The sequence below is a fragment of the Phyllostomus discolor genome, chromosome 9, assembly GCF_004126475.2.
Source record: "Phyllostomus discolor isolate MPI-MPIP mPhyDis1 chromosome 9, mPhyDis1.pri.v3, whole genome shotgun sequence".
In the NCBI taxonomy this organism is placed as follows: domain Eukaryota; kingdom Metazoa; phylum Chordata; class Mammalia; order Chiroptera; family Phyllostomidae; genus Phyllostomus; species Phyllostomus discolor.
The window spans coordinates 15,202,771-15,225,659 of NC_040911.2; the positions used below are offsets into that span (position 1 = coordinate 15,202,771).

At 38.6% G+C, this 22,889-nt stretch overlaps 1 protein-coding gene across 1 annotated transcript in view; it reads right to left on the reverse strand.

The window, feature by feature from the left end:
• DCC (DCC netrin 1 receptor) overlaps window positions 1-22,889 on the reverse strand; it is a 1,018,954-nt gene that overhangs the window by 542,376 nt on the left and 453,689 nt on the right. The window lies entirely within an intron of this gene.

Genomic DNA, 22,889 nt, shown 5'->3' on the forward strand with positions numbered 1-22,889 from the left:
CTAGGTCCAAGTTTACATTTCATGTAGTCAATATTTAGTGAACAACAAATTCTATTGTATTCAGCTGTACATACTCTTGGTTTTATTTTGGATCTATTCTCTCAAGTCTAATTTTCCCTACAATCAGACGAAAATTTGGCTGGAGACAAAAGGGCAAAGGCAAAATGGTCTAGGTGAAAACATCATAATTTAATATGAGAGGTGATCAGAATGCTGTAGAGAAGTTTCCTCCCCTGGGAGAGGGTGATATTTCTTGTCCCCTTTAGGTAGGACAGTCTTGAAACACAGGGTTACTGAAACTGGCAGCCCGTACAGAGATCCGGCGGTCAAAAGGAAGTTGATCCCCTTTGTGACCTCTCACCCAGAGCAAGGACTGTGAAAGACATTTCAATGTCTCTTCCCATATTTGCAGGAAGCTTATGTCTTCTCATCTTCCCAAAGAGCTGAGACAGAAGGACAATGGTCTATCCATGCCCGTCCAAAAGGAGGATGAAGTTCACGTGGTGCGAGGACACCACAACGAGCAGCAAACTGACAGAGCAGCCCAGGTTCACAGGAAGGCGTATGTCATCTCCGCTGCACGGGTGCAGCAGGACAAAGCTAACGGTACAAGCGTTCACGTAGGCTTGCACCCCAGCAAGGCAACTATCCCTCAACCAAAGCTGGACAAAGACTGCAAAGAGGTCCTTCCATGTAAAGCCAAACCTCACCAAGTAGGAAGGGAAGAGGGCAAATACAGGAAGAAACGAAATCATGTAATCTTATATACAACTTTCATAAAGAGTGAACTCCACCAGTATCACATGTGGAATTGGTGCCACCGGCCAAAGACACCTCTCCTTATAGCCACGCTCACATAAACAAACCTGCAGACCTAGAGGTCCAATATTGAGGTTGTATTGAGGTTGCTCAGCAGTAAGAGTGACTGAATCTAGATCACATAAAAGCATGAATATTAATTTATCCCACACATGTAGGTACTGAAATTACTCATCTGGGTCCCCAGTTAAGGCTTTATAATAATAGATGTAGATTCAGGGAATGCCAAGTACAAATCTAATTCTATTCTTCTCATTTAGTTATCAGAATTACCCTGTAACTGCTGGATCTACCCCTGAGTGATGAACGAAAGGAATCAGTTAACCTGTGTCCTCGCTCATTGTCCAAAGTCCCATTGCCAGGCCATTTGTAGTGTACAGTCTTGAGTCTATTCAAAAGAAGGGGAATTAATCTCCTACTGATTGACTTTGGTATGATTTAAAGCATGTACTTCAGCAGAGAATGATGTTTACATACTAGACAAGGCAAAACTGCAGTGAGATGTTCAAACAAGTTTCTGGCTATTTTGTTTAACTGTTTTCTTCTTGGTCTTTATCCCTGGCATATAATTTTGTAATGAAGACAGTATAGTTGGAAATAACATGCCCACATCTACAAGTTATATATTTTATACAAAACAGGTAAGAATAAAATAGTTTTGATAAGTTCATAAAATATCTGGATACTTTTAAATATTCAGGTATATAGTCCTATATAAGTTATACACACTGGATAAAATTCTAAATGTCTATTTTACATCTAAATGCCAGTGACATTCAAAACATTCACTTGCAAAATTCTAGAACCTAAAATAAGATTTAAAATGAAAGATTAATCCAAAATGATACTCAACAATTGGTTCCTTTATTTAAACTTCTTATAGCTGAAAGAATCATACATGATGCATGAAATTATATGTTAATATAATTAGACTTAATGGAATCAGATACTATTCCACATGCTTATTCAATATGAGTTCTGTGTTGATTTCAGACCTTAATAAATAGGCATTGTCACAAATGCCTCCTATTTAAAATTTAACAATATAATGTTTGAAAACTTCAACTAGTTGGTTATTCAACAGAGTGAGAAATTATAAATATGATCTGTAGCTTTTTCTTTTTGTCTCTACAAAGGAAACCCTGCACATCAAAAAGCAATTCTAGGTTTATGAGGCTCTGTATGGCTTGAATTAATGCTCTCAATATTGTGCTGAATTGTAACACTCACATCTCACAATGGGTGTAAACCAGCAGCAGGATTAAAAGGAGAAGTAGTTAAAGGCTATCAACTTAGTACTGCATTGTCAAGGAGTGAGTATGAGTACCTAGTAATGAACATTAAACTCACCGTAACTCATAAGAATGAAATACAGTATTGTCAGAAGAGTCTTTTAATGCTCCAATGCAATACAAACAATTTCTATGCTTTGTTCATAGATAATTTTAACTGGAGCCTCGTGAAAAACAGTTACCTGCTCAACAAGCGCCTACCTGTTCATGAAAACAGCCTGGTTCCATCTCATCAGATCACATCTGATCAATTGTAATCACAGTACAAATGGTCTTTATAGTGCTACTCTATTCTTACCCAAATCCATTCCATAGTCAAAAGATCAGGGTTACTAAAATCACCAAAGTTTTTGTTTCACTCAGGAAACTGAAGTTCCAGAAAATTTCTAATATTGTCTTACACCCCTAATTCTGGCACCCAAGAATCTAGCCACCTTCTGGGCTCATCTTCCATAACTCCCGCAAAATAACTCTCCAATCTACTGAGCAGTCCTGTGCCCTGAGCATGGCTTCCTCTTGACTTAACTTTCATGATTTCTCCTCCCCTAATATCCGCCCATCAAAACTGTAGTCATTCTTAAGGTACTGAGTTCAAAAATTCCCATTCTCCTGGTCTTGCTTACTGGAAATCATCTCTCAACCTTTTGAATTTTTATAACACCCATAACTCATTGATAGCATGACATAGATAGCATGATTGTATAGATAAAAGCCTGAAAAGTGTTTATATTTTTGTGTATGTGTTTTTGGTATTTTTTTGTACACAGAGTATATCAGATATCTACTAAAAGAAAAAATACATAAATATTTACTGAGGTTCTATGTGACCCTAAATATTTAAATGGAGCATTGCAAATATCCAAATTTTGATAACTGAGTTTAATGCATCTCTCCACTTCTAATGTATCTTGTGACATTTTGGGATGAACATGTCTGGCTGCCAAATTACTTGGGGTCCCTTTCCTGCTTTGTCACTTAACCAGCTGGGTGACTTTGCACAAGGTCTAAGTTTTACCTTTACCTTATTCCAAGCTCCTTTATGAATGACCTCATTGAATCCTCACAGTCGCTCTTAAAGTATTATTGTCTTCACTTTACAGATGAGAGGGGGATATGAGCAAGCTGATGTTTTGTATTATGTACATAATACAAACCCATGTTGTTTACATGTAAGTAACATGCGAATATGTGATTAAAGAACATGTAAATATTTGCATGTAAATGTCACATATTTCCATGTGCATATTAAATGTAAATGCATATTTAATGATGTATGTTTATATATTATTACACATTTCTTCATATTATGTATGAATGGTTAAAAACAAACTTTAGGACTGAATTATTATACTTATTGAAATATCTTATTTCCCAATCTCAGTGAGACTACCTCAAGAGGACTTTCTTTTACATATCAGTACTACCCCGCTCCTGCTCCAAGGATCAGTCAGCACAGCTTTGGGTAAAAACTCTCTTGTTTCATGAGTACATTCTCTCTAGAGTGCCATAATTATAAGCAAAGATCAGCCTGAAGTACTGTACTTCTAAGAATAGCACACAAACCTATTTCAGGGGTTTTCATGGAGGCCTGTCATTGTTGGCCTTGTCACAGGCTGTTTTCAAAAATGAATTGTAATCAAGGTGTTTACCCTCACACCTAGTCTGGCCCAGGACGCTACGGCCGCTTTAAATCTAGAAATACCTGGATTTGCTGGGAATGCCCCACGTCAATCACCTTACAGGTTTATACAGTTTCTGCGCATCCATGGATTAACAGTGACAGCACCTAGTGAGGGATCAGTTCAGGAACCATCAATGTAAAAGAATATGTTTTATGTATTAAAATGTCAGACACGTATTGGAGATCTGTTTACCCTCTGGGCTAGAAGTGACAAACACAGATATTTATCACTGAAACTTTATAAGTGACTAATTGTCAGTTATAGGCCAAAGTGCCTTGGCTTCAGCCTCAGAAATGTTATTGAAGTCAACTGTCCTAAGCACAGTCGTAGGGTAAGCACTAGGTGTGGTGGGAAAAAGATGTAGAGCCGTTATGAGAGCACCGTGGAGAAAGGGGTCTCACTCTGTTTATTTTGATTTCTATAAAAGATCCTTCAGGTATTCTTTAATAGTAATTTTAACAGGAAAAGGATTCATTAAGTGTCTATAAATGTTACTTTGGTAAATGCCGCTCAAAGCTAGTTAAACAGCTACCAGCACAATTCTTTTCTAGAACATTTACTCCCTACCCTTGCAAGAAGCGAAGACTTTATTGTCATCAGCTCTTCAGCGATGCAGTGCTTGTGTGCCAGGGACCCGACTGTGCCAACACAGTATCAGAATTGTCACTTCCTCAGAAAGACCGTCTCCAAACCCAGACAGACCCGATCGTTCCTGTATGCCTCCTTTGTAGCACTTATTTCCATTGTAATCGGTTAACCAGGAAATTTATTTAATAGCCATCGTCCCGGCTAATCTACGCATTCCACAAAAGCAGGGCTGGGTCCGTTTTATCCTGTACTCTGAGGGCTTTGTGTATTATATGACATATAATTGCCCATCAAATACTTGTTGAATGAAAAAAAATAAATATGTATTTATTCAGGAAAACATCCCCGGCTCTGAGATTCGGGAGGCATAAATGAGGGAGATAACAGGGATTTCTTCAGGGAAAGTGTGAAACAGCTGAGGCTACATCCTAAGTGTCAACCCATCAAGCCTTCCATTTGAAAAGAGATTGTGGAGGGGGGAGAAGGAGCTATGCCGCATGCGCCCGTGACAGTTTTATCTGAGCCCCATAAGTTCAAACTCTGGACGAGCGATATACATTTTGAATGTGATTTCTCCATCCTCCCTTCAAATCATTGTCCCCAGGAACAAAGTTATCAGCTTCTCAGAGCCAGCCCCCACCCATCTGGGACAGGCTGGGCAAAGGCCACCGCCATCAGTCCGGTCTGGCCAATACATATTTCCTCAGGAGCTAGGACAACCAAACTGTTGGCTGTCACTGGGGCAGTAGAAATGTTAATAGCAAAAGCAGCAAACATTTTTCATGTGGGCTTTTCCTTTGTGATGCTAAAAAAAAAATGAGGTAAAAATCACCATGGCAATGAATGAAAAGCTGCTAAATCTGCAGGGACATCAAACGTATTAGAATTAAAATAATGAGAACAATAGTCTCCATGCACACAGGCACCACAGGGACAAGAGAAATTTTCCCATCAGATCTGGACAGTCAAAAAGTTTGAATATCTTCCACATGCACGCTCAGATTCATTTCACTCTGAACCATTTTGCTTTTTAAGCAGAGGTGCAAATAAAGCATTTCACAGTCCAGGTTTATGCCAAGACTCCCTCCGCCTCTAGGGAGACCTCTCCTCCACCCACACACTCAGAATGGGCCCATTTCTCTTTTGAAATTCTAATCTGAAAATGGCACATTCTTCTCCTTTGCCCTCTAGCCTCTTTGGCGGACTATCAGGATCCTCATCTCCTCCAATGGAAGGTCTAATTGTTAAGGAACTAAAGTTCATTTAATAAAAAGAGACTTATCAATTGGGGGACAGACCCTGGGGTTGGAAACACGCCTCACTTTTAAATATTCAGCAGTGTGGTGATATTCTACAGAGAAGAGTGGTTGTTACTGCTTTGTTTGCTCCAAATTATAGCCTGAAAGCCCCCTTCAAAGCCAGACCTTGTTTACCCCCTTTGAATTCTCACACCAGCTCAGGAAAATAGAAGAGAGGTCATGCCAAGGGCAGTTCTCTAGATTCAGTTCTTTTTAACTGCCAGAAGACCAATAAAGAATTCCAGGAATTTGTTATGAGTATATTTCTATAGGTATGTCCCTCTGAGATTTACCATTTCCATTTGTTTACCTTGTAAAGATTTTTGTTTTTGCTCTAGCTTCTTCATTTTCGTTGGCAAAATTACAGACTCCTAGGTGGCTGGATGACGAGCAGTGGCTTGAAAGTGGCATTGAAAACAAATCTAGTAAGTCAGTCTGGGGGGTGAGAGTCACACATGCCTGGTGTGGAAAATGACAAGAAACATCCATGTGGCCAGTTAGTTGAACATCAGATCAGAAGGGTGTCACAGAAGTGTGAAAGGACAAGGTACATTACACAGTCAGTTTGTCCAGCTCTGCAAGATGAGTAGCACACAATGAACTCATTCCCTAAGCAAAAAAAAAAATTGTCAAGAAGAAACATCATCAACTAAGTCTTTCTCAGGGTTTGTCCAATATGAATGCTATGAAGAGCTGGTACTCTGCCAGATTCTTGGAGAATGATTATACATAAGGCTTGGGAGCAGGTGGTTATTTTGGGACTCCTGGAATCTCTGGGTGATCAAGAGCCAGTCTGAATGCTGGGGTATTATGATGTCACCAATTAGCCTCGCTGGATTCTTGGCCTTCAGATCCATGGAGTAATTCCAGATTCTCCAAATCAACCTTCTTCATGACAGCCTTAAGGCCTCTGGTAGCCTGCACACTGCTTTTATAAGAATCGGGACAGGGTGTCACCACTGGAGGCATGAAGTTTAGAGTGAGTGGCACTCCATGGGATCGGCCTGCAAACCCAGAGCTGGATGCCAGGCCCCTCCCCACTTTTTCTGGAGGCGTTTTCTCAGATACGAATGCCAGCCATGTGCTCACAGCCCCGTTCCCCTTGGTCGCATGGTCAGCAGTCAGACGAGCACGATGCAGCTCGGCCCCTCCATGACTTCTCCTGACTTCAGAGTCAAATTGGAAATATTTCACTAGGCAGCTAATTCGAATAGCTTTTCTTCCATCCATCCGAGCTAATATAACTGGGTAGCTGATTCCCAATTTAAGATTAAATGCTGAAGAGAGCTTTACCACCTTCTCCCTCAAACTCAACACGGTGTTGTTTCTCTGGGTACAGATCCTTCATAAATCTAGTCAAACTGTATTGACTGTCAATGCCATTATTCCACATGAAGGTCAGAACGGACTTTTTCTTACAGCAAGAGCTAGACAGCAGCCCCTGTGTGGGGGCAGCCACCTTTCCTCCTAGCTGTGCTGTCATGTCTTTGATGACTAATACGGGCCTTTGACTTGTGCATAAAGAAAACCAATATGTATAATGCAGATCGATTAGGAGTTGTGTGTTTGCTGGTTTTATTTCACTGTAAGGAAGTAGGAATTTTCTATAGGAATTCTTTAAAGGAAAGGCTTCTAATGAAGAGAAATGTTCGTTAATATTCAACAACTAAAAATATAAGCAAAATGATATAGTGCTTTAACCCAGCAATTTTCAATCTTTTTTACCTCATGGCACATATAAACTACTAAAATTTTGCAGCATACCAAAAATATATATTTTTTGCCAATCTGACAAAAATAGGTATAATTTTGATTCATTCACACCAGATGGCTATCTGGTTGTATTGGCTGTTGTCATTTATTTTTTATTTGACAGTCCAAAGGAAAAGAGGCAGCGTCACTGACTAAATAGTCAGAGATGGCATGTTTTAAAAATTCTTACAGTGCACTGGTTGAAAATTTCTGTTTTAACCTATTAATGTTGCAAAGATTTCAAAATAATAACTGACAGTGGTTTAGAAAGTGTGAATTCATATACTATCTTTGAAAGGTGATTTGGCCATGAACATCATAGCAATTTAACCCAAGAATGGATATATAAGGGAGGAAAAAAGTTAGATGTATGAAATTATCTAATGCAGCCATATTTAAAATAGTGAATGATAAAACGGATCAATGGAACAATTGGCGATTGCACAAGCAAATTCTGGCATAGCCACTGTACTTAACACTATACAATCATACAAAATCATGTTAATAAACATTTTTGAAAATGAAGAAAAGCAATGTTCTCATTTTTTCTAAAGCAAGCACATTTTGAAATATACCAAACCATTTTGCTAATGACTCTGATGCTCTGTTCAGTGCATCACATTCCACGTAAACTGCAAGCAGCTATTCAGGAGCGTATTGATTTTATGGAGACATGTTTACCTCCACAGACTGTGACGATAACTGTGCTTTCATTCTTTATTCTACAGACAAAATCCTTATCACGAAACATGAGATTGGTTTATACAAAACAGCAATGAATAATGTCACAGAATTCAGGCTCGCACTCTCCAGCAAGCTTAAGTCTCATTAGACATGGATACTCAACGGCCACAACATTCGTGAAGTTGATTGTGAATGGGGCTGATATTCGCTGGGCCTACTCATAAAATCGTGCTTAAATCAAGGCAGGTGAATTACCCAAATAACAGAAAAGCAAGCTCTGGAGTCAGATTTTTGCTTTAGGCTCTGCTGATAACTCTGCCATTCACCGCTACCATCACTGCTTGTATCATCACGTGGGGATGGCCAAATTCTCCCTGCACTCACATAGTCGGTGAGTCAGTCAGTCAGGAGCCCAGGGTGCCGAGATGCTTGGTTAGACAGCGTTCTGGATGCATCTATGAGGGGGTTTCTAGATGAGATTAATATTTATATCTGCAGACTGAGATTGCTCTCCTCAATGTGGGTGGGCCTCATCCAACCCACTGAAGGACTAAATAGAGCAAAAGATGGAATAAGAGAAAATTCACTCTCTCTGTCTGACTGTCTCTGAGATGAGATCTGGGTCTACTCATGCTTTTGGACTGGAACTCACACCATCAGCTGGTTCTCAGACTCGCAGACTCAGACTGGAGCTATACCACCTGCCTCCCTAGATCTGCAGCTTGCCAACTGCAGGTCTTAGGACACCTCAGCATCCATTTTCCTTTAGTGGATTTCTTACAATCAATCTGTTTATATTTTGTATATATTACACAGGATATATATATATATATAATGTATATTATATAGGAGCTATATATCTATATATCTGTGTGTATATATATAAAATGTGTGTGTGTGTATGTGTGTGTATAGTATTGGTTCTTCTTCTCTAGGGAACTCAGACCAACACAGTCAACATGGAGTGAGTACCTAATACGTGGCAGGCATCATCCAATTGCCTGAGGAATGCAACAACAAACAATACTAGTTTCTTTCCTCAAAGAGCTAGTCCAGTAGAAAAAGAAAACACATGAGAACAATGCTACATGATAATTGCATGGTACTGTGAACTCAGAGATGACGCAATCCTTAGTGATGCCCACTGGGAAGGGGATAACCAGGAAGGAGCTCCAGGAAGGGGAGAACATGAGCTGCACCTTGAATCATGGATAGGGTGTTGTCCGGTGCCCAAGATCCAGAAGGGCATTCTGGACAGAAGAACGTGGGCTGAAGCACTGACTAAGAAGGCCTCCGCGGTTTTGGAGATGGCAAATATTCACAGAGTGATGGGGAAGCACTAACAGAGCTCTACAGCTGCCTTTTCTACCACATAAGAGAGCCTGGTGTTCTTTAACTGTTAGCATACATCATGTTGGTTTTCATTGTCCCCGTACTGTAAACTCCATGAAGGCAGAATGGGTGTGATACAGTGTGAGATTCACATCCAGCATTTTTCTGAATGAACTGTGACAAAGCCCCAGTAACAGGGAAGCCCAGAACCAGAACAGTTGGCTAGAGTCTATCCAATCACTCCCAAAGGTCATTAAAACAAGAATCCACTGGGTTAAAATTGTTTTAAAACGTTAATTTAGCATATTACCTAAAAGATTAAATTGTCTTCTACCTGTCAATCTTTAAACTAAGTGCTCATTTTTCTTCTGACGCTGGATGAGTACATACAGGTATTGGCTCAAGTAGGTTTAAGGTTGCAAGTACACAAAACACAGTTTACTCTTGTGTTACTATTTATTGATTACTGCACCACTTACTCGTATTATAACTGGAAACGCACTTTTGCCCGCCCCGTATTAGGTGCTGTGAAAGGTATATAGTATCTATAAGCAAACCAGAGCCTTCGCATGAGTGTGAAGGGCCCTACTGAAGTTCCCTTGCAACATTTTTCACTCTCAGTTTGTGTCACAGGAACAAACATGAATGATTTTTTTTTCTGTCAAAAACATACTCTCTGAGTCCTACACTCAGAATTTGCAGACAGAGACCAAAGAAAGAAGTCCCCTAAACGGAGCGGGTTTTCAATAGGAAGAGGCAGTGGGAAGAGTAGCAGCAGCTCAAAGCCTTGATTTCCGAATATAACTGGTCAAACTTAACTCGATAATAGCTAACATCCACATCCAATATGTCACAAAGATTCAATTTTTTTTTTCCTCTCAGAATTTCGGCTTCTTTTTCCTTCCCCATGAAATCCATATGTAATATGGGAATCAGGAAATCCCAGCAGAAATAATAATTTTGATTGAAGACTCCTGGTGAATCTATTTAATTGTAATTGTGATTTGGAATTACCTACTGGGAGAAAATTGGAGCTAATAAAGCACATTTCCATGCTATGCATTTGCACAATGAAAAAGAAAACCCAAAGTATTTCTGCTTAGCTGCCGAACTTATGTGATTTTGTACCTTCTCTACTGAGACCCTGAAAAAAATCAAAAAAATTTCAAGAATTACCAACATCTGGGTAGCTTGACCCAGAATAACCACATATACCTGATACAATGAGGTCTTCACAAGGGACAGAAATGTGTGACAACAAAGGTCCTAGTTTGGGAAGCACCTCAAATTCACCTGGATCAATGTCCACTGCAGAGACCGAACTAGTCACTTACTGTAACTGATCTGTGTGTGTGTTACCTAGTCCTGCCATTACTTCAGGTGGGAGAACATCAATAAATTGGACAACGGCAAAGCACCCTTCATGAAAGTCTTTACATCGCGGAATCATTCTCCTGGGCCCTGTTGCATCACCTGACACTTGGACTGAGAAGGAAGGTGGGAAAAGGGCATGCCCGTGCAGTCAGAGGTCTGTTCTCTCCCTGCTTCTAAGGAAGCCAGATGTGGGCTACAGGTGTCTGTGGCTGGAAGTAAAACATCCCTTCAGAACAGCTTTAAGACTCAAGCATCAGAGTACTTACATACTCTTTACAGAATCAGCAACAATGTTACTTCCAAGCTTGTTTATGATCTCTCCTGATCTTATGATCTGTGCATGCAAAAAGAAGTATTAAAGTATTGAGAAGGAGTTATTAAAGAGAAGCATGGTTCAATAGCGAGAGCACAAGCTTTGAAGAGCAGTGGGCAGAGGTGCATGCCAAAAAGTTACCCTGGAGATTTAGCCAGGGGTTGGTAATTCCAATGCCTTATACCATCTTAGTAAGTTTGGATTTCAGTTCAATTACGCTGAGAGGTTCTTAAGGGATTTTGAGCAAGGGAATTACATGCTCAGATTTACATTTTTTTGAAGATCATTCTGATTGCTGTGTAGAGCATAGCTGGGCGCTGGGGAATGCAGGTGAAGGCAAGAGGGGAAGCAAGAATCTCAAAAATTTAACAATAGTCTTGGTGGAAGTAAATATGACTTGTGTTGGGAAAGGCCTTCTTTGCAAGCAGTCTTCTGCTTCCACTCAGCTGCATTAAGAATGATGAGCCTTACACCCTGGCTGGTGTAGCTCAGTGGATTGAGCACGGGCTGGGAACCAAAGTGTCCCAGGTTCGATTCCCAGCCAGGGTACATTCCTGGGTTGCAGGCCATGACCCCCAGCAACCACACATTGATGTTTCTCTCTCTCTCTCTCTCTCTCTCCCTCCCTTCCCTCTCTAAAAAATAAATAAACAAAATATTAAAAAAAAAAGAATGATGAGCCTTACAAGCTGGTCAGAGAAAGACAAGCAAGAAGCATGATCTCACTCATATGTGGAATCTCATGAACAAACAGAATTAACAAACAAAATAGAAACAGATTCATAGATACAGAGACCGACTGATAGCTGTCAAGGCGTGGGGGGGTTGCAGGGTTGGGTGAAAAAGGTGAAGGGATTAAACAAAAAAGAAATAAAAAACTCAGACATAGACAATAACATGGTGATTACCAGCGGGGAAGGGGGCTGCGGGGAGGTAGAAGAGGGTATAGGGGGAAGTGGTGATGGAAGGAGACTTGACTTGGGGTGGTGAACACAGTACAATATACAGAAGATGTATTATAGAACTATGTAACTGAAACATGTATAATTTTATTAACCAATGTCACCCCCAATAAGCCTTGGGCCTGGAATACTTTCTAAGCAAGGAATAAAGAGCGCACACAGCCTGTGCTGGGCTTAGCACCTTGTGTCGGGCCACCTTTCTGTTTCAGACTCAGCGTGTGTTCGTCACGCACTACTCTGTACCCCTCAGGCACACACGCCCCCCAGGCCTTCAGTGTCTCAGATTCCACAGAGGAGGATTTGGGGTCCTTCTTCTGTGGGTCAACAGAAGTACAGATAGGCTTATTGCCCTGCATTGGCTGTGGGGCCCCACTAGCCCCTGGGAACCACTACCCACTATTGCAGCTGAACTTGTTCTGTCTCGTCTCTGGGTGAGCAAAGCACTGTCCCACCCCCTGCTCAATTGTGTGTTTTCCTTGGCAACTCTGACACCACAATGCGGTGCGCAGAAGCACCTGGAGTTCTGCCCTGGGACTGATAACCAGTACGTGGCGTTCTGCACCACAGCTGGGGCAAGTGTGGTAGCGGTGAGAACGGAGAAGAGAGAGACCAGATGTACTCTGAGCCACAATCAGAAGGACCTGTTGGAGGTGGAGCAGGGTTTCTGAGGAAAAGGGATGGGTCAAGAATGAGCCAAGTTTCCACCTAAAATAATCAGGTTGTGATGTACGGAATTTTGCTGGCATAAGTGAGTATATGTTGGAGGGAAGTAAGAAAAAAAGACGAACAAGAGATGTGGTATTAAAACATGAACAGGAGTACAAGATCAAGTTACTGGATCTCACTTTCAAAAAATGAAAGAATTAGAGAAGGTGATTGTCGAAGTTCTTTCCATTCATCAGATTACATAACCATGCAATTCTGTGTTTAAACCACCTAATATGAGGCCAGACCTTACATGAATCTACCAAACATCAAAAAACTAATGTAACAGACACTGTAAGACACTGAAGCAAATGGAACCTTGGCCTTCACTGCTTTATGGGCATGCCAGTCTGGTAGAAGATCCAGGGCACGTCAGACAATTTTATCACAAAGATGCCCAACAAGAGACCTAAAAATAAGCTTAGCGATTTATCAGAGAAGAGCCAATAAAATTTGCCCAGTATTACAACTTAACTTATTTCCCACTTAACTCCTTTCTTTGCTTATAATCACAAATAAACTAGCTTGTCGTTTCTTGAGACTTTTCACTATTTTAGAGTCACTCTAGTTTACATTGGCTCTGTAGATAGAACTCTTATTCTCCATGGCTATCTAAAATATTATTATTATTTTAAAGTTACACAGCTTTTCAACAAAGAGAAGATCAAAAACTTAACTTTAAAACAGCCACATTTATCCTAAATTTTGCCAGGTTCTTTGAATTCGCTTTGAGTCAAATTTTGCTTTCTTTGAAGTAAACTCCTTTTTTCCCCATGCAAACTCTTTTTATGTTCCCATGCAAACTCTTGGCCTCGTATTTGAAGACCTGAGACAGTTGTTAGAGTGATTTACAGATACTTCTACATCAGAATGATGCTTGATGTGCATATTGATCTCCATTTCTCCTTTCAGGAAATGTGCTACTGAACCGAGTCTTAGATCCAGAACCATCTATTAACATACTAATGGAGTCCGTGAATCTCAAGCCCACTGTCAGTGGTATGTGAGGTGCATCTTTAAGGCAATTTCCCATCAGTAAGCATACTTAGGGTTAACCTAATTTTAAGTTAAATTTGTGGATCTCTGAACACAACATCATATATATATATGGTCAATATATAGTGTATATATGTGGTCTATATAGTGTATGTGTGTGTGATATATATGACATGCATGATATATATGTGTATGTGTGGTGTGTGTGTGTATACATACACATATGCACACCATAGTGAACACAAATTTCTTGGGTTTAAATTCTCTCTCCATCGTTATCTCCCACAATTCCTTAATAACCACGTGTCCTATTCTAACTGGTCTTTTCACTAGGCTTCTGAACATGCCTTTGAACTCTCCCATCTATTATTCCGGGTTTGCAACCCTCTTCTCTCTTCCCACCTGTCTGATTACTTTGCTTTTTCATAGCTCATGAGGGACGGACCCTGTCTGGATTTGTCTACAGCTGCATCTTCAGTGCCTGTACTTACTAGGCATTCAGGAAATATTTGCTGAATGCACAAGTAAAATATCAGAATCCAACATTTTAGAGCTAAATCTAATCAGTTTTCCCTTTTCTTCTCTGATACAGCATCAAATTTACTCTTATTGGCACTCATTTGGTAATCATCAACTCTTCATTGGTATTGTTGCCATATTTTCATACATCCCTTCTTCTATCCAGTAAAAGTTTAACTTGCCAAAGATAGATATGTCGCTCTATTTCTGTAAACAATCATGGTGTTGGTGTCTAACGTAATGGACACATCAAATGATACCCTTGTTTTAGGTCTGATCACATTGAGGAGTGATTATTTCTGTTTTTCCCATTCAGGCAAACGGCCATCTGTTAAGGAAACTCTAAAATAATCAACATCAGTTGATTTATTTATCCTTAAAATTTTGATAACTGGCCCTTTTCATTGCAGAATATCTTAGTGGTTGCCTCCATTTACGGGAATGTCTTGTCATTGTAACTCAGAACTTACAACTTGTAATAATTTAGATCAACATGGTTGACTTGTCTTTGAAAGAGCAGTCCAGAAATGGTTTTGGAAGCAAGTTAATTAAATAAACACGATTCACAGTTCAGTTTACATTTTTTTAAGTGACCTCTCCTGATTCTGAAATGTAGGACTTGGTTATACAGTTTCCAACGCACATGTCAAGCCCTGCTTTAGATTGATGGCTTTGATGTCAATGTCTACTTATTGCATTTTTCCAAAATTATTCTATATGTTTTTTGAAAGTAAGACCAAGAATTCAGTTTGTCTTTGTTTTCTTCCATCAAGCACAGTGCCTTTGCAGTAGTACGTGGTAAATGGCCATTGATCAATTGATTATTGATAGCCTGGTTTTTCATCTGCATGAAATCTTTCTATAATCTTTCTATTCCCCAATAATAATTTACTATCATTTACAAAATTTTTAAGTGGTTTCATGAAAGGGGGCATAAAGATAAACAAACAGTAGATTCATCAGTTAAAACTGAAAGAGGACTTAGAGATCAAGCAAATCTAATCATTTCATTTAATAAAAAGTGTGTTGAATATATAAAGTTAATAATATTATCCAATCTCTAATTCTTTTCTCCAGTTTTTATATGTTAAAAGTTCTCTGTATGTGTGTGCTTAAATCTTATATGAACCATGTGCATATCTGTTTATATATGCATGATTAAGAAATATTCCTACATGTGTTTGTGTGTGTGTGTAGATACTGATACATATGTATAGATAAGTATGTATACTTATATGTACACAACTACAGTCAAATATATATATATATCCCTCTATTTCAAGTGAGTTTATATATACATACACATATCACCTATATCTTTGCAAAAATATATAGTTAACTATTGAAATGAGTAGAGAATTTGAGCAAAGGAATCATATATCATAGTTCATTGTTCTTTGTTGTTAAAGAGTAATTTTATCTTAAACAACTCAAATAACAGGAGTTTTCACCATTATTATACATATATGTTTTTTCCTTTATAAAACATAATAATTTCATACTTATTCTTTCCACTAAATATTTATTTCAAGTTACCAGGTCTTGGATGTAAAAAATAAGCTGACTCCAGTTCTATCATTTAGAGAAATGGTAATAGTCTTATAAATCATGAACTTCTCTACAATGCAGATTTTTTAATATGATTCATACTCATCAGAGAAGATACCTTATTATTCACACCAAGCTGAACTGCTAATTTTCAGAGACAAATGCACCTGTGGAGAAAGAAATCATATCTTTAAATTGTATTATCCACTGACAAGACCACACACTGTTTTGTCCTTGTTGTTAATACAGGAATCAGAGGGTGTAAATCTCTTCATCTTCCTGTCAGTACTTCTGGCCAGGGTGTTAATGGCCTGCAGCCAGAAAGTTGTATAGGCTTCTAGCCAATCAGCAAGGAAACCATTTACTCTGCTTTTCAAACAGGAAGCAGAATTGGGGGAAGTGGGGAAGCTCAGTGCTAATGCATTTAGATGGAAACATATTTTAAGTCTCCAGTTAAAACAGGAGACAAGGGATCTTAATCCTTTGTGATATAAAGTGAGTGGAAGAGACTCACTTCATTTACTAAGTGAAAGGCTAATTTTACTGATTGAAAATACATTATCAGCATCTTAACAGATTTCTTTTCAAAGACTAAACTCAGTATCCCCCTGTCAAGATGAAAGTACACGAGTTTCTTCAGAGAGAAGCATTAGAAAGGCCTCTTGCTTGGAAAAACCAACACATTTAAGGGCTGATGATTTTGCCTGGTACAAGTTATGAACTGTCTAATTCTGAGACAAATTGAAAATCATGACCACATTAATAACAACCCATAACAGTTGGATAAGCTATACAATGAGGCTAAGGAAATTCACCTTTTGACATTCCTGGGAAAAAATATCAGAAGATTGAGATAAATTATGGTTTTAAATATCTTGGAAAAGATATTATCTGATATCCACAAGGGTTGTATGATAAAAGCATTATAGATTATATAAGTTGTAAGCGATTTATTCAAACATATTAATGAATGGGAGGGGAAATGATCATTGCAGACAAGGTCTAAAAATAGCATCATTGTGGACAATAATCTAAAAATGGAAGTTTATACAATTGGTGTCTTTAAGTCTTAATTGCATAGTATTAAAACCCTGAACATCCTTTATTTGCCTTTTGCTGGAATTATTCTTTGCAGCTAAAATGACACATGTGGAGAAAACATAATATTAAGCACTAAGCAGCACAAAAGGTAGAAAATAACATGCTTGACTCTCATTTTTGCAAATATATACTAATGCCAGCTTAAAATAAACTCAGGGATAAATTTTTCTCAAATGCTAGGAGAAGAAATAGTACAAGGATAGATAGAGGAGCCCACATGATTAGGCCTCAAAGTTTCAGAGTGAGGACAGGATTTAGATAAAAGCACAAGGAATCCTCAGAGTCTTAAGTAGAAGTAGAGATTAAACTCAGAATCAGATTTTCAATACGTGCTACAAGCTGCCATCTGAAGCAAAAAAAATCTCTCTGTTCTCTGGTTTAGCGTGGGTATGATCTCACACACTCACCACAGCTACTCCATTGTGATCTAGTGCTGCTCAGACTGCACTAGAATAATAGCCTAGGAGGCCGTCAGTGTATCTGGAAGCAGAAAGTCTGTGGCAAGGGTCGGTAAACTATAGTCTGTGGGTGCAATTTGGCCCATTACCTGTTTTTGTAGGGCCTGGAAACTAAGAATAGTTGAACAAAACTAAAAGAATATTTCATGAAATTATAAAAAGTATATGCAACTCAAATGTCAGTGTCCATAAAACAAAGTTAAATTAGGACATAACCACACCAACTCGTTTACTGATTGTCTATGTCTGCTTCCAAGCTATAATGATAGAACTGAGTAGTTGTAGCAGAGTCTAGACGTGGCCTGCAAATCCAGAACTGTTTACTATCTGGTCCTTTAGAGAGAAAGTTTGACTCTTTGTCTATGATAATGTTGACTCAGGAGTTCTAAATTAACTAGTCAATTTCATGTACTTCTGGTCAATGTGGTTGGGAGAATATTCTACTTACCTGACATATTTAACCTGTATGATCAATTGCACTAAAATGATCACTTCAAATCGTAACATTTCATACAGACACAGCCCCGGAGGATGCTTTGCTTACTTCAGATGAAACTTTTATGAATACAGGAAAAGAGGTAAAAGGAAAAAACAGCAAAGACTTATGAAACGGTTTCTGTCCTAGCTAAAATTTGTTTTGTTTTGTTGATCATTCTTATAGTCCCATAGATCAACTATTTTCAAGACCAACTCCTTTTGAAGGGCTTTCGGCGGGGGAGAGAGAAAGAGAAAGAAAGAGTGCCACTGATATGAAAGAGAAACATCCATTGGTTGACTCCCATACGTACCCCAACGAGAGAATGAATCCACAACTTAGCTATGTGCCCTGATGATTTTGTCTGGAATCAAACCCGCAACCTTTCAGCACATGAAACAATACTCCAACCAATTGAGCCACATGGGCCAAGGCTTCTGTTTACTAAGATGGGAAGCAAGGCAAAATTTGCAAATGCTGAAGGAGGAAAGTTTGGAGAAAATTTTGACCCCTGAAGACTCAGAGAATTATCAAGTTGCTTCTGTTTATATTAAAATTGCATGCTTGTTGAGGGGTAGTGGCTTTGGCTGGGAGCTATGGGAAGATGGAAATCTTTTTGTAGAAACTTAAAAATCAGAGTTCCACTGATTTCAAGTAGCAAGATTTGAACTTCACACTAAGTATTAATGTGTCATGTGTAGGCAATCAGTAGGATTGAAAGAATTGATCTTGAATAATTTGAAATTTTCCAAAGGTCGTCTTTCCTTAGTTCCTACTGTAAATGCATAATACTTCATTTCTTTTTTTATAACTTTTTAATATAATTCCTTTATAAAAGAATACTAGCTCATTTCTTTTTATAGTCAGTATTTCTGACTTGAAATGATCAGAGGAAACCAAATAAGTAATAAAGAATGGTGAAGTTTCTTGTTTTTTTTTTTAAAGTGTCACGTAATCACTGAGCTCTTACAACTGATCAAAGCCCTCACTGCAGGAACAGTAACACCTATTATAACAATATATAATCATTAGATCAGTACATTAATATTGTTTTAGCTACTTCAGAAACACTGTCTGTGTGACCAAAGTCTTTGCCTTGGAGGTTTTTCCTTTATTACATTTCTTGGACATGCTCAACTTTATCAAGCGTGTCTATCACAGACCATGTAAAACAACAAGTACAGGGCTAGGCCTCTTGTTTTTTCTATGAAGCAGTTAAGTAATGGACCAGACCCAAACACTCACAGCCAGTCCTCAACACACGGTCAAGCAAAAGGAGTAGAAAGCCAAGCTCTCATACTAGCTGTGATCTTGGGGATAGCCCCATCGCCACTACGGGACATTTTTAGCATCTCTATAATGTGGCAGAGAACAGTCTATCTTACTAGTTTGTTATGATGATCATTCAAGACCATACATAGTCATGCTCTTCTGAGAATGGAAAGGAGATACTTTAATTATGTAGAGTTCCTGGCTTTTGAACACTGGCTTCTCAAAACCAGCCTACGAGGCAGCAAATATTGCTGCTGAAATCCAGGGGTCTTCCCACCACAGTGGGTTTTTCTTTTTCTTTTTCTTTTGTCTGGAGTCCTCTTCCAAAGGCTGTGACCTTCTACAGAAATCACACAGGCAAGCTCACATCCATACCCTCTACCTTCATTGCCTTCCCTTTTGGCTTAAACTTCCCTCTGGGGCTGCCCTTTCCCTCATGGTTTTCCAAATGGCTATTACTAAACTATTATCTAAACTCTCTTGGTCTCAGAAGGGCCATATTTCAAAGGGATAAGGATGTAAGCAGACCCTGAAGAGCTAAGAGAAGTTATAAAAAGAAGACCAGAAACAGTGGCAGAACTGTACTCCCTCTATTAAGTAGCATGATGCCAAAATATGGGTAGGGCTGAGCACACAGCCACAGCCACACACACATGCTTCTCTGTTTTTTGAGTTCCAGATAAAACCTGCTCATAAACTGAGTGTTGCCAGGGTTATTAAAATGTTTCTCCCTCCTGATTTTTGCCACCATCACCTAAGCAACTACCAGTGCTACTTATAATAATCTGCATATTGGACCTGGGAACTGATACTCCTGAATTCTGATTCCGATTCGAGAATTCGTTTAAATCTTGAGCAAGTCATATTCCATTTCTCCAACTGTGATGGGTGTGGTGGCCCTGCTTCCGACAAAGAACCTTCAGAAAGACTGAAAGTGATTATTTTATGCAGTAAACATTAAAATACTACTTGTGTAGATGGCATATTGGCTCTTACTTATCTAAATATGTAAAAAAAGAACAATACTTATTTTCACTAGAAAGTCAGAATGAGATGCAAACAATGTACATATTTGTGAAAATAGGCCAGTTGTTTTGACGCCCCCTTCCAGTAAGCCCTTTGGCATTAATTCACATCTTTCTTTGAAAAGCTCATGGCCAACATTTAGTCTAAAAAGGAAGTTCTAATTATGAGGAGATTATTATCTTCTCATTTGCAGAGATTTGGCTCATTAGAGCTGTAATCCATTTCCCTCAGCCCACAGACTGAAAGCAACCCCTTTATATAATTCTGACTATTTTAATCAAAGTGCAAATCACAGTGGCTGGAAGGCCTGGCCATATGACCCTTAATAATAATACTGACCACAGAGGAGACCAATGTTCACATTCCATGTGAGAACCTTCTTAGTAATTGTTCATGAAAGTCACTGGGATTCATCTTGGTGCCTTCCCAAAAATATGATGTTAAGTTCACAGAATGCAATATAACATCGTGGTGTCTAGCCAGCCGAATTCAAATGACGTTCAGTTTATGCTTCTCTAATCTCTTCAAGTGCTTCAGTGGGTCATTTACAGAATTGAGTCTTAATGGTTAGAAATTAAATTAGAAAGGAAATATGCATCATGCTTCTACTGCACTAAAATGAAAACTTTTTTCCAAGTTAAGTGGACCATTTTTTCTCTTTTGGATATTTAACAAGAAAAAAGAACTAATTTAATGGATTGAGCTTATTAATGCTATGCTAGCCCATCCATTAGCATGCATCTTTAGAGCAAAGATAGCAAAATGTTACTCAAACATATCTACAGCCTGAATTTACTAAAAGCACATCCCTCTCAGATTCACTCCATTAGGCATTTACTTAGTGTCTGTTTTTTAATATAATTAAAATCTTTTTTCAATTACCATTGACGTACACTTACTGTTTGTTTTTTTTACCAACGTTCAATCTATTTAAAAAGGAACATGCATGATATTAATTTTTACCTCCTGCCACCCCCAAATGAAAATGTAATCCATAAGTAATGGTGATGAGTAGGTAAATAGCAAAATACTTATAAAGCAGGAAATTAAAAGAAAAGGATGTGAATCAGTTTAAACATGTACAAAGTAACCCACTGACTTAAAGCTAAGACTCACACTAATAGCTGAAAGAAGAAGTGGTAGTTGAGACTGTAATTTCATTTCACTCACACATGATTTGTTGTACAGCAGTCATTCCTAACCTGTGGGCCAATGAACTCCAAGGCAACTGTTGTGCACGGTGTAGAGTTGTGGAAAGGAGTCCCTGAACCAATATATAGATTGATCACTGTTTTACAGCTGTTAACACAACTTTCAAGGTATATTCAGAACTGTTTTCCAAGAATACAAACATGCTGTTATTGCTAATGAAAACATTTTTATCTAAAATTGTTGCTAAATTTATAATAATAGATATTGTCACTTTCTATTTTTGTTGTTTTTAAGTTAGTGACTACCTAAAGAGTACTTCTATTATTTTGTTATAAAAAATCTTTAAAGGATGTCTTTATGAACAGAAGACATAAACTTTTAAATTGTATACACATGCACACAGCAGATGTCACTCAACTCATGAGGGGTTCTGTCCCAATATACCCAACATAAGTTGAAAATATCATAAATCAAAATGAATTGAATACCCCAAACCTACCAAACATCATAGCTTAGCCTAGCCTACCTTAAATGTGCTCAGAACACTTCCATGACTCTACAGTTGGGCAAAACCATCTAACACAAGGCCGATTTTATGATGCTGGAGTGTCATACCACATATCACTAGACCAAGAAAAGAATAAAATTCAAAATCCCAAGTATGATTTCTATTCAATGTGTATTGCTTTTGTACCATTTTTGTAACATTGGCTCAGATCTTTCATAGATTTTTGTTGTCCTGAGTTGAATGATCATAACTATCTTAACTCAAACCTTCACAAGAATGGAGGCTTTCATGCCATTTTCAATGACCATTATCATGACCAGTTTGCCATAGCACAGGCAAGCTCCTTGAAAATTAACGCATTTTGTGCAGCCATGATAACAACTCAGTGAGGTACGAGTTATTTTTTCCCACTTTACAAGTAAGAAAATGGAGGCTCAAAGAGGTTCAGGGGTCTTTGCCTTTGGCCATAGCAGTGAATTCCTGGGAGATTGGGAACTAAACTACAGTTACTGATTCCATTCTGTGTGTGGTCTTTGTACCACATCATGGTCAAAGCCTTGCTGACAAAATAAGTCATTGAGTATATCATTAATTAAAATGTCATTTCAATACCTTATAAAGCGATACACAAATATAGAATATTATTCTGTTTACTATTATATCTGATTGTAGAAATTATAGGAAGAAAAGAAATAAAGAAGAAAAGACAAAAATGTATCATTTTGGTCTCTTTAAATCTTGCTTTTCATTCAGTTCAAATTATTGGAACTGCCACATTTTGACAGTGACGCTCTAAGTGAAGATAAAAGTGTGGGGTAAGGTGAAAATATAAATAGAACCTGGAAATGGCCAAGGGAGAGACATCAGGGGCGGGAGAGCACTGCAGGATGGGAGGAAAGAGAGTTGAGAGACACAGGGTGGTTGAGCTGTTGTTTCACAGAGAAGAGCCCCGTGCAGAGTGTTAAGGGAAACCAGATACCAGGAGCAAGACCTTCCATTGTTTGCCTGATTTCAAGGGGGTGGATCCCATCCT